The 13,076-nt window shown below is 39.9% G+C and overlaps 1 long non-coding RNA gene across 3 annotated transcripts; it reads right to left on the bottom strand.

The window, feature by feature from the left end:
• On the bottom strand, positions 511–13,063 carry LOC110393496. 3 transcript variants are annotated; one of them, XR_002435026.1, is made up of 5 exons: positions 12,703–13,062; positions 12,420–12,576; positions 8,272–11,517; positions 4,476–4,746; positions 511–4,369 (listed from the first exon to the last, which is right to left on the bottom strand). It is a non-coding gene; the product is annotated as an uncharacterized LOC110393496 (long non-coding RNA). The 3 variants fall into 3 exon arrangements; XR_002435027.1 differs by having other exon boundaries at positions 8,272–9,103; positions 11,443–12,576; positions 12,703–13,059; XR_002435025.1 differs by having other exon boundaries at positions 8,272–12,576; positions 12,703–13,063.

Below are 13,076 nucleotides of genomic sequence, written 5' to 3' on the forward strand. Positions count from 1 at the left end.
GGAACAATATTTTTATTGATAAAGCTGTGACCAAAAAAAGATGAGACCCCGATGTTGTGATAAAGGCATTTTCATTTTAATTTTGGTGGAGTCTTCAACAGCGTACAGGAAGGGCCAAAAGCAGCTGAGAACATTCTCAGTGTCTATTGTGTGAAGAACTGGGAGTGCCCATGTGGCAGGAATACTTCCCATAATCAGTTATCATTAGTCTCAGTGGTCAATGTTCATCAGAAGATCATCCTGTTTGACATGTCTTGGCCTGTGATGAAGACTCAAACTTCAGTCCTTGCCAAATTAATGGGAAACCAGGATAAACAGTCACCTTTAAAGAGCTTTGCTATGCAACAAGTGTACTAACCATTTTATAATCTTTTGGAACAATCTGTTTGGATGTTAATGGATCTGCTGGAGAAGCTAACATGTAATAATTTACTTTGCAGCATGATCTGTATTGGATTGTAAAAGTGGACGGGAGTCCTTGCAGGCTGTAAAGAATTCTTACACATCAGGGATTATTCTCTACACTTTATTTATAAATCAAATACATCAGTTCTTTCTTAAATTCTACATTTATTTGTACTCAGAGTGACAGTTCATAAAATATCCTCCCCTTTTTATGGTAAAGATCAGATCACAGACAGGCTCAGCCCTTCTCCCTCTGTTTTTGCTTCGCTATGTAACAATCCGGAAACTCACTGACTATACCTCTTTGATGCACAAGCTCAGAGTGAGAAAGGGCCAACATGGCTGCTTTGTCATTCCAATTTAACATCTATAGGATTATCATTATTTTACTCATTAACGTTCCACTGCCTGTTGTCACATTCACTGGTCATTCTACTCAAGTTGGTTACTGATGGGACAGCTGGGCTCAGTAATTACTGTTTCTAGTTGCAAGCCCCTTGAGTGTTACAGAAAGTGAAATGCATTTCCATAGGAGAGGTTACAAATTTAACGAGAGGTATTCGGAGGGTTCCACAAATCCTAAGAGATTTGTTGACTCATTCAGAGCACTAGATGGTCTATGGGCTGTAATTCAGAAGATTGTTTTAGTCTTCCTTTCTAGATCTCTACGATCTTCTCCCAGATTTCAGTTTAATGACTTCCTTCAGTTCTCCAGAACAGAACAGCATAGTCTCTTCTTTCCTTCTTTTTTTTTTTTCTTTTTTTTTGGCTCCATTTTCCATCTCAGACTTTTTTTCACCATGCTGCAATCTTTCACATACTCCTAATGCTTCCTCTGCAAGCCTTCTTTTCCTTCTCCTCGAAGTCCTGGGTACATTAACAGGTCTTAATTTCCCAAACCTGCCTCATTTGGGTCCCTGCCCACTCTATGTTCCAGTGATATTCAAGTTCACATCTGGGCACCTACTTCTGCTCTGAATTATGTGATAGTTATATCTGTGCTTGCTTCTGTCTTTGGCTGAACCTGAGGTTTGTACAGTAGCCCCAAGCTGCAGCACCCTCTGCTCCTGACGAGGCTGCCTGACTGGACTGTGGAGCTGGTTCTTCACAGTGCCTTATCTAGGATTGTCACTGAATCTGTCTTTGCTCATGTTGCCAAGTCATGAGGGACTGCACTTGGGTCAGTGGATTCACTGCCCTGCCTATGTGGAGGCTGGCCTTGGTTCCTGGCTTAAGCTCCACCATAGAACTGTTTTGAGTTGGCTGCTTCTTCAGTAGCGCCTAATTCCTTTTCCGAGTGCTTACATGAAACTTGGGTACCTGGCCTCTGGCAGAGGTTGGGAGTATCTGTCAGTATTCCTGGTCCTCCTCCAACCTATCCCTGCTTATGGCTGCAATATTCCCTTACTGTCGTAACTGTAAGGGAAGGAACAGGGATTCTTGCAGTGTTGGCAGCCATTCTTCTTCACCTCCTATGTGCTCCTTCTCAGCTAACCTTACCAATCAGTTCTGAACAACTCATTAAAAAGTCCTCAGACAGGCGATTTCATTTTTTCCAGCATGCAGCTGCCACCACCATCTTAGGTGTTGATTTTCTAGATCTGCCTCAAAAAAGATGCCAAATGAGTATTAATGTTATATAATATTCTAATCAGGTTGTGTCCTTTGGCCAAAGGAAAATATCCTCTTTTCAGCATCCCCCCTGCTTTTTATAGAACAGCAGTGTAAATAAAGGTTGCTAATGTTCATTGCTTACAACAGTACAAGGATTTAAATGTATATAATCCTCGATGAGAATCTGCATTAACAGGGAGCTAAAGCTTTCAGAATGCAAACCACACCAACACAAATCATTTAGGAAAAAAAAAACACAGTGAAACCAGTGTCTTGCCTGTGTTCCACAACTGTTCTTCAAGCTGGCTACCTTTTACTCCCTCCTACTATCCACTTGCATCTGTGAATTTCTGCTTTAACAAAACAAGGGGATCCAGAAACATATGAAAAATCACAATTTTTGAGAGACTCTTACAGCTATAGAAGTGCATAACTCAGGTTGCTTTTCTTTTCTCCCCCTCTGAACAGAGCACTTGCTATGTATTTCACATGAATTATTACTTTAGGACTTATTCCCCAGAGCAATGTTTTCAAAAAGTACTAGATTCTACCTAATTACTTCTTCTTAACTACAGCATCTTTTGGTTTCCTTTGAAACAATTATGTGATAATCAATTCTGACTGTTTAGTTCTCCTTTCGAACAAAGGGTCTAGTAAGTATAAGGGAATAGAGCAAATTCCTGCCAAAAATCAGTGGAGAGATTCAGAGCCTGATGAGATGTACCTCAGCTACACTTTTAGTGTAATTCTGCATCACTCAGTCACCAAGTCTCACGATTTGGAACACAGTGAGACCCGTATTTTGTGGAAATGTGAGGTTTGTAGAATTTGTGGATCTGTCTACTCTGGGCAGGGGAGAGAATGTTGTTTTGATTGTTCCGCTTAGAAAGCTGGTGAGTTTAGTTGTGTGGTATATGAATAGCAGTGTACGACATCACTTGTCTCTTGTTCCTAACTACTTAAGAGTAACACCTTTAGGTACTATTTGTCGGTAGAACTTAGCACATTTTTTCTTAGAGTTAAAAAAAAAAAAGGCATGTAAGTGTGCAAGTGTAGTGATACTACCAAAGAATCTCTAATTATGAGAAATGGTGCATGCACATTTGATTTCCACCCATATTTTGCTACTGTATTGTCCTGGATTTTGTTGCCTTCCACCATTCCAATTCCCTTTAAAAGCTATCTTTGTTTGTTCGTTCAACAAAACTTACCAAGGAGTTGAACAGGACAGTTATATTTAATCAGTGTGAATTTATGGTATATATGTAAGACCCACTCCTACAAAGCACAGCCAGCTCAACAATCTCAACACATGCAAAACGCAATGTTTCTGCCTCAAAGCTGAGGGACTCAGGATGGGGCTGCTGTTGCCAAGGGAAAAGAATGAGACCATGTGGTGAAGTAGTGGTCAACTCCAGTACTTCCGTGAGGGTGGGTAGCATGTTGCTAGATACAGCACTGCTGGAGAGGACTCTCAATCCCAGCAGCAGACAGACATCACACCAGACATCTTGTCTGCACTCTGGTGACAACTGCAGTAATACGAGCCAATCTGGTTTACTGCAGCTCCGGCATAGACAAAGTAGCCTGCTGGACCACAGCCATTTTGCTGTTCTAGACTGCATCCCATTTTGTCCACATCTGGGGCTGGTCTTTTGCAAAGGCCTTCACATTCCTGTAAAAACCTTCTTGTTTTCTCTAGGACAACTTGCAGCATGCAGTGTTGAGCATGTCTGCACAACCTTTTCAGAGTTGTGGTCTCAGCACCCATAGTCTATGGTAACTTACCGTGGACAAAGATGGGATTTTCAGTCTTGCTGAAAAAAGTCTCAGACATCTACTGAGCCACAGCACTTGCAATAAGCTCTACAAAACTCCTAAGCTCCTGCAGCTTGACATCACAAAAACACGTATACATAAAGAACCCATGAGATAATTTGCAGTGACTGCTAAAACACACTTATAATTTCTTCTCTGAGTCCTGTTCAGTCAGATTCATGATACGCAGCATGTTCAGATTCTATTTTCCATTTTTATGATGCAGAGTTTTCAACATGCATTCCAATTAGAAACTATGCAATTTTTCACATTAACAGCCTTAACTTAAACAGCCAAAAAGACATTTGCACCCACATTTCCACCACTTACATTCCAGCCTGGTGTACTATTGTGTTAGTTTCACCTAAACAGTATTAACTACATGATGCAACTCTCTTAGGTTCCTTTCCCTTTGCTCACAGTGCATTTCAAGTCCACTCAGTACTGTCATTTGTGTTTGGTTTGCTTAATGCTGTCCTTCCTCCAGGATTTAAACAGCCAGTGTACTGCTGGTGTGGTTCATCGGGAATGTCTGTCTCAGGAAAGCAATTGGTTTGAGAGAATATGAGTGGCAAAGCTGGTAACAGGCATAGGAACAACAGGAAGAGACTAAGTAATTAAGTGTACCCTCTACCCACCTGCAGAAGTGATGGTCTGGTCTGCTTTACTACCCAGTCAGGTTGACAACATCATACAAGGCCCCAAGGGAATTTGAATTGCCCTCAAGTAATGCTGAGAGTTATCTGTGACTTTGACACTCAAGTAGTGGCAGTCAGGTGTTGAAGAGCAGATCCTTCAGGAATACAGTATGGTTCTGGTGCTGCCTGCTGACATCTGCCAGCAGAAGATTTGATTCTCAGGAGACGGATGAAGTTTTGAAAGCTGAAGGAGATTTCTGTTTTCTCTCTCCTGCTCAGATAGGAGTAGGTGTGAATTTAAACCGATAGAGACAGGATATTTTTGGCATTGTATTTCTTAGTAATTTATATTAACTAGTTGTCCTACTGAATCTACTCTTCCCAATCCATCCTGTTTTATGAAATAAGTCCATCTTTCTGTCCCCGATAAAATGGCATGCACCTAATGGAAGCCTGTGTATAGCTGTAGAGTTAGCAGCTTGCTGAGGGGGATGAAGTTGATACAGATGTACCAGGGGCAGAAAACGTTCCCTTCTAAATTTAAAACTTTTAATTACAAAAGGGAAGAAAAGGTTATCAAAAGAAAAGGCAGAACATATCTATATGTTTACCTCAAAACTAACTGGAAATTATGGGATTGTGGGGCTACTGATCTTGTGTAATCTCGTTGTTCAAGGGATGTTAATCAGCCCAACATATTAACATCGTAGCATAGAAAATATACTCTTACTAGACTTGGTGAAGCAAAGGAAACTGAAAATTAGCATTTCCCCAAAGGCTCTTTTGTTCTCCTTTTGTCTTCCATGGAAGGAATAAACTGTCCATTGTTAGCTCCAGTAACCATTCCTAACTAGGCTCAAATACAGAGGGGTAACCAGTTCAGAAAAAAACTGTTTTGTTCCTGCAGTGCTGGGTAAAAAAGATTTTTAAAAAAATCACTTGCTCTCTGGGATCAGTACACAAAAAGCTTGGTAACAACTCAAGAGAGAATGAGCTTTCTTAGCTTAGGAAGAACAAGAGGTATGAGTTCACCTAATGGGTATAGATTCTTTAAGAATGCAGCTGTCCCCTTTATCAAGCTTCTATTAATCACATAGGGATTTTTAAGGGCTTACATAAGTAAAATCCATCTATTCATGCCCACACACTGGTGGCATTGTTCCCCAGCAGGATTCTCAGATGTTTTCTTAATATAAAACTACCTTTGAGGGTCCAGCTGCTGACAACTCAGCCTCTCAGCCATCTACCTCTCAAGAGATTGCCCTGTACAAAAAGGACTTGCAACTAGTCCTTCCTTTCAGTGAACTAGCTGATAAAAATCCATCATTCTCCTATACTACAACTTACTGATTGCCATAGTAGAGCTAACATTGCATTCGTCATAAAGCCTACATGTTTTTCACCTTGATCTGAGAGAAGGTAGGAAAATACAGAACCTCCTACTAATGAACACTTGTCTTGGCTGCATCTATTTTGCCTTTAGTTATGCTGAGTGGAAGAAGGTGGGTAGAAAGTTTCAAAATGCCATGGGCATCAAGCCTAGTACTGGAAAAATTTCAAGTCATTCCCTTTCATTGTAGTTGCTTTAATATCAATCTAGCACAGAAACAGTAAGGCAGCACACTTGGAAATACTGTCAACACAGGCAAAGGGCACCATGCCAGTAACATTTCCAATTGCAGTGCTGTGATCTTGTGTGTTGGAGTTATAATTAATTATTTTTCCTCTCTGTAGATTAAATTCACTTAACTGACTTAAATGCATGTTGATTTCATTGGAAACTTTGCTTTATCTTGTCTTTATTTTTTATTTTTTAGGTACAGGAGAAGTTGTGAATTCTGATGCCATCCATGATGGTAAAAGCTTATTCTTTTCCTCAGCACGCAGTCTGATACAGACTGCAATCTTAGAGTAAGTAGCAATGTCAGAACTTGTGTGGTTGCCAAGCTCAGGAGCAAGTACACACGTAGAGTGTATAACGTCTATTGAATTGGTTGGGATTTTTTGTATCTGTTGCTGAGTTCCCTCAATGTCACCTTCAGACTTTGAAGGACTGTCCTTTTTCTGGGTCCAGCCTTGTCAGGTTGGCCTCTAGTATGTCTAACAGCTTTAGTTTCACCTAAGAATCAATGAAAAAACCTCTACTGTGTCCAGATACCACCTGAATCACAGAATATTGAAGTGTCTAAGTAATTCTCTGAAAAAAAGGTGTTTAATGTTGACGGATTCATTGGCACTAGTATTGGTCTTGCCTTGTTGTTTGACCGTAGCATCAGCTTCCCTGTAACTACTGGTGAGACTGAGGATTATCCTTTTGTTACTGACAGTTTTACTACTGAGATGGGGTGACTTTTCCTATTCTCTTGCCAGAGTAGCAAGCCCAGATCATAGTTCACAGCTTCTAAAATGACAGCAAGAACATAGAAACTTCCTTTAGAATTGACATTCTTGGTCACAGAGAGCTCGCTGCAGCTCACTGTCATGTCTCAGTCCTGGCCAAAGAATGTTTCAGTTCATTAACAGCACACATCTGAGATACACAATAATACAGAAATTCTAGGATCAGACTGATAATTGTGGTCACTTATTTTTTGTCAGAATTATTCCTATTTGACTCATTTGGTAGTGACTTTTTATGTAAATTTGGAGTTATTTATTTCCCTACCCCGCTTATTTTTAATTCAGGTATTTCTATATAGATTTTAGGATGTATGTTGTTACCACTCATCTATTTTAATTTCGTTTACATTTTATATCTGCATTTATTCTTTAGTCCTGCATAGATTTTTTTTTTTTTTTGCTTGGACATACAAGAGCTTCAATATAAAGGCAGTGTAAATGTGACGAAGGACAAATGTGCTACTACTGCTATTCTGGTGCCTAAGAAAGCAATCAAAGCACCCTCCAAACATGCCTACCCTACTGAATTAGGAATATTGGAGCTGACGGGTGAAGTTGGCCATAAATGACATTGCTTGGACTGCACTGAATTTGATGGACATTTTAATGCTATTTACTTAATCGTCAGAGAGCTTCCTGTTGCTGGTTGTCTGAAGAAGTCATTTGACTGTGGGAATAAGTCATTTGTTACAGGTGTTCTCTGAGTTTGTATAACTGGCAGTTATTCCTACTTCTTGGCAGAAACATTCTGTCAATGATTGAATGAGCCTTCTTGCTCTTTTAAAGAAGACACAATTCTTCAACTACTCTAAGGCCAGTTTTCCTTCTAATTAGCATCCTGGCTCTGGGGATGCCTGTCTTGGTAACACTTTCAGAAGTTAATGAAGCCATTCTGAAAACAATTAGACCTTCTGAAAACAAGAAGACCATTAAGTGCTTCTAATGGAAACAAAAGGTCTTGTTTTGATCCTCATTTTTACCTGAGAAGTAAAAGGTTTCCTTAGATGAATTAAAATCTAAATGGATAAGGCAAAGAGTGGAGGAACAATATATTGTGCACTTTAATTCTTCTAGAAAGGATGGCAGATATTAATTATATAGGTTTACAACTTAGTTGAGGCTTGTCATAATCTCATTTAGCATTCATGCTGCAGGGGAATAAATGGAGACATGTAACAAAAGAAAACAGACTATATAACAAGAGATAAACAAAATATCCATTATTTGTTTGGGACTGAGGTGAAGCAAATAGAAATAATTACTAAAACGAAGCTTCACGAAAGTGTGTGTACATATGTGCATACACATTTTCTCATAACACAAATTGGGACACAAAGGATGGTCTAGATTGAGTATCACAGGAATCACTGCAGTTTCTTTACTTACTTCAACATACCTTGATTTAGGCTTTAAGAGTATTCGGGTCAATCTCATCTTCCTAGCTAAGCAAGTTTAAAGTTACTTCAAAGTTTGTCCAGTGTCACTTTTCTTTACTAGAAGTTTCTGTAAATTGAAGGATATATGTTAATATAGACAAATAAAGCTATTGTACATTATCCAGAACTTAAGTGTGAAGACTCCATCAGAAACAAAACAAAAACAACAACAACAAAAAAGCCACAAGCCAAAATCATATCACTTTGAACACCGCACTTATTACTCATTTTATAGGATGCATTTACGCATTACTGAGACATCTGGAAACATTGGTGTTAACTTTATGGAGTAAAAACCAAAATCTTTTCTGAGTTGTATGTGACAGATTAGTAAAACAGTGATCAATAAGTAGCAATGCAGAATTGACTTGACCATCTTGGTAGACCCCAACTTAAAAAAATACTGTCAAATTAGATTAACTTCATAAAATTAAAGTTGTACATACTTACTCTTCCACTTCTTACCACTATTTGTTATGGTTTTAAAAGCACTATTCCTTCCTTTAAAAACAAAACAGATCAAAACCAAGCAAACAACAACAACAACAACAACAAAAACAACTGTTCTCCTCTTAATTAAGTCATAACAAAGGGAAATTAGTAACTGGCAGTAACAGTAAAACAGAAAATCTATAAACAGTTCTGTGATGTACAAAGTAAACAAACAGAGGAAGATACCCGTCTCCTTCATCTTTTCTTAGACTGAAGCATTGTGCACTTACCTAAGATGCCAGTAAAGATGTTTACCTTTTCCTTTTTGGGTCAGAAGCACAACTGAATTCCAGGAGAAGCCTGTATGAAATTTAACATAATTTATCACAGAATATTCAGTTTATTGTCAGAAATTGACTTTGGCATAGAAGACAAACATTTTTGTTTAATAATTTATTTTTCTTTGAATTCTAAATGTTTTAGGTTTTCATGATGCTTTCTATTCACTTAAAGGCATGAATTTTAACTGGGTGATTTTTTTTCCCCAGTTATTACAGCCACAAGGACTCTGGGTTTTGTTCAGGCTTTTTTTTGGGGGGGTGGTGTTTTTTGTTTGTTTGTTTGTTTTGTTGTGTTTTTTTGTTATGTGCACAGGAAATTCTGAATTAAACTTTAATTTAGTGTCCAGGAGGGAGAGCTTATGTAATGGAGTTTCCATTTTACACTCAAGAACTAGACATTTATTTTTCCAGAGAAGATTATATCTTAGTTGTTTCCTGTCTAAAAGACCTTTCCTACTACAAGAGGTGTTGGGCAACCAGTCCTTCAGTAGCCTGGTGTTCACTGTAGCAGCAGATGATAATAAGAATCTCACAGACTGGGGCTTGCTTCAAACTTCTAGTCTTAGTCTTGCTCTTTGTACTCTGATATCATTAATGGTTGTGCAATTTCACATCTAGAAGTCAAGAGTGATGATTATAAACAAAGAGACCCAACCCTATGTGTTGAAGTGCATTAGTTAATACAATCCAGCCAGCCTTCTGTTCCCTGCGACAATACCCTGAATGGTTAATTTCTATGCAAAAGTAGCTATTTCACTAACTCCACACAAAAGCAGCTCATGGAGAACTTTGTTTTGTCCACACACATCCAAAACCTTGAGTGTGATGCAGCAGCACCAGTCTTACCATGTATTTGAAACGTTCATTGAACTCAGGAGTGTTTGTGGAGGAATTTGGGCAGAGACACCTTTCTAGTTTTCAAGAATATTTTAGCTACTATTGAAGCTAGCAAGTAATGCACTAATAAAGCGGTAAAGCATTTGTATGTCACTTGATGAACAAAGCACAGTCTTTTTTCTCAAAAGAGCTCATACTGGTTGACTTCATCTAGAACAATGAAGCAACTGTAAGAATGTAAAAAAGACTTCATTGGTCTAAATAGGAGATGAACTCCATGTATGTTCTTAGCTTGAATATTTATGGGCCTTAGACCCCTCCTTCCTTTCACATAAAATGGTTATACTGGGAATAATTTTGTTCTTCTCATCTAAACTCAGCTAATCTGCAAATGATCAGGGTCTTATGAACAGAGTTAGTCCTACTGCACTCAGTCATGTTTTACTATTGTGAAAATACTATAACCTGTTTGAATGTGTGCACTGTTATGCCTTTATCTCTTGTTCTAGTAAGGAAAAAAAAAAGCTCAAACACTTGTGTGATAATTCTATCGCAGTATAATTTAATGTAATGCACATTAGAGGTAATCCCTACAATTTTTTTAAAAAAACTTTTATAATCTCAAAATAGACATGTTCCTATTTAAAAAAAAAAAAGTCTGGTTTATATATTTTTGATTAATATGACTGTTAAAGCTTTGAGATTTGCAACCTAACATAACTGTTCATTTTTACAAAATATATACTTGACATTACTACAGGTTTTACTTTTTTAAAAAATGTGAGGAGACCTCCTGCTCCAGAACCGTGTAGCTTCTGGAGAAAGCTTCTTTCTGGCTAAATGAAATTTGAAATTTAAATGTTTGCAGTTTTTTTTTTTTTTTTTAAATTTATTTTAAGATTTCCTGGGCATACAGACCCTTCTGCATCAGCTGTTTACTCCATGTCCAAAGCAATTGCTCCTTCAGGTCTTCAAGAACAAAGTCAAATGGAGTGTTTTTATGATGAATTTTAAAAGATTACTCACTTATAAACACAATTTAAAAAAAAACCCTCTCTCTTCATAGGTAGCTGCTCCTCCCACCCATTAGTTTTTGTAACCTGGTGGTAATCACTCTCAGCCAGAGTCTGACTAATGCTGCCATGGGTTTCAACAACTGTTCTCCATTTTGTGTAGGACAGCAACCTGACAGGTGCTGAGCAATTTCAAGTAAGCCAAGTAAGATACTTGGCTGCAGTATGAAGTTTCATCATTTGTCATGTATGGTGGTACATTAGCTAATCCTATTAATCCATGCCACTCTTAAAACCTAAGAATTTTTGCGGGTGCTGAGATTTCCCTGCTCTAACAGGAGACGAGAACATTAAGAACCTGTAGAAATTGTTCAATATGATGTAGGATCAGACTGACAATTCACAAATCTTTAAGACACAGCATGAGGCTTAAAAATATGAATCTGCTCAAACTTCCAGTGATAGGCAGTAGACAACATGGCTTTCTTAATAATGAAACCGTACATACAGTCTTGTTTCCTCCTCCATACATCCCCAGAAATTCTTTCATCATGATTGTCACCAAAGCAGTTGCAAACCTTCACTAGTGCAAGAAAAGATAAAGACATGTTATTACATGATAGGGATCCTTTTGCTTTACTGAAGTGAATGGACAGAATAACACACGGCAGTATAGCTCATTTCTGACTTTGATTTACTCACGAAAACTATAGAGACTGACCGGTACGTTACCATAGCTTCTCCAGAATATCATTCAGATCTGAACTGATATAACAAAGGGAAATGGTTTCAAACTAAAAGAGGGGAGATTTAGATTGAATATAAGGCAGACGTTTTTTTCAGCAAGGGTGATGAGGCATGGGCACAGGTTACCCAGAGAGGTGGTGGATGCCCTGTCCCTTGAGACATTCAAAGTTGGGCTGGAGGGGCTCTGAGCACTCTGATCTAGGTGTAGGTGTCCCTGTTCGTTGCAGGGGAGGTGGACCAGATGGCCTTTAAAGATCCTTCTCAACTCAAGCTATTCTATGAATTCTCCTTTTTTTTTTTCCCCTAAATGCTCTTCCAGTTGTCATAATATGTCAATTTGCAGTCAGTAACACTTATGTGATATCATTGACATGTTCAACTTCATGATTTGCTGCAGTTCATCTGATACCACTCCTGACTGAAGCATCGGGCAGTGGGCATGACTGGCGGCAGAGCACTGCGGTTGATGGACCAAAACCTTAATCGAGTCTGGCAAACGCTATCTTCCCATGAATAATCTGCTCCTGAGTTCATGGTATTTTGGTAGAGTGTACTGCAAAACGTAAGTTCTGTATTGATTACAGCATTTAAACGGTTGATGGAACAGGAGAAATTAGCATCTGTGGTATCTGAAACAGAACGACATTCTTTTCTAAAAGAATTCTTCCTGGAATTCTGGAAAAAGAAAGCAATAAGCACTGAACAGCATCCCTGTTATTCCTGCTTCTGATTACTTACATTGTTACCCAAAGCACGTGCCTACTTTCCTTCCTCTTCCATCCTAGGAGGGGATCAATGTCTTCAGAACTGCATTCACACTGGCTCCCCTCCTGGGATTTCTGTCCTGCTTGTGCTTCCCATAGCGCTTTAGACACTTCCCTCAGCATCGCACGCACTGTTTATCGCACGGGGAGAATTAAAAAAAAAAACAAAAACAAAACAAAAACCACCAAATAGTGTAAATGGCAGCTGGATGCCCACGGGCAGGGCACCACCCGCGGCCGCGCTCCCCCTCACTTACCGCTGAGGCGCGGGGTCGGCTCGCCCCTCTCCGCCCCTCCCGCTCCGGCCTGGCCCGACCCGGCCCGACCCAGGTGTAGCGGCCCGGGGGCGCCGCTCGGTGCGCGGCTGCCGCTGGTTGGGCGCTCGTTGCCTGTCGCTGGGCGGTGTGTCAGCGGGCTGGCTCCGCCTCGGCGCCGCGCCTCCTCCCGCCCATGCACAGACATGACACAGACACACAGTCACTGCAGCTGCCGCTGAGCCCGGGGCAGAGCAGCAGCGGCGGCGGCTAGCACCCCTCTGCCGGCACTGGAGCACTGCCGGCGGTGGGCGGCGAGACCCGCAGGGGGCAGCCTGGCACCGGGCGGGGGAAGGCTGGCAGCGGGGAAGGGGCGG

The sequence above is a fragment of the Numida meleagris genome, chromosome 1 (genome assembly GCF_002078875.1).
Source record: "Numida meleagris isolate 19003 breed g44 Domestic line chromosome 1, NumMel1.0, whole genome shotgun sequence".
In the NCBI taxonomy this organism is placed as follows: Eukaryota; Metazoa; Chordata; class Aves; order Galliformes; family Numididae; genus Numida; species Numida meleagris.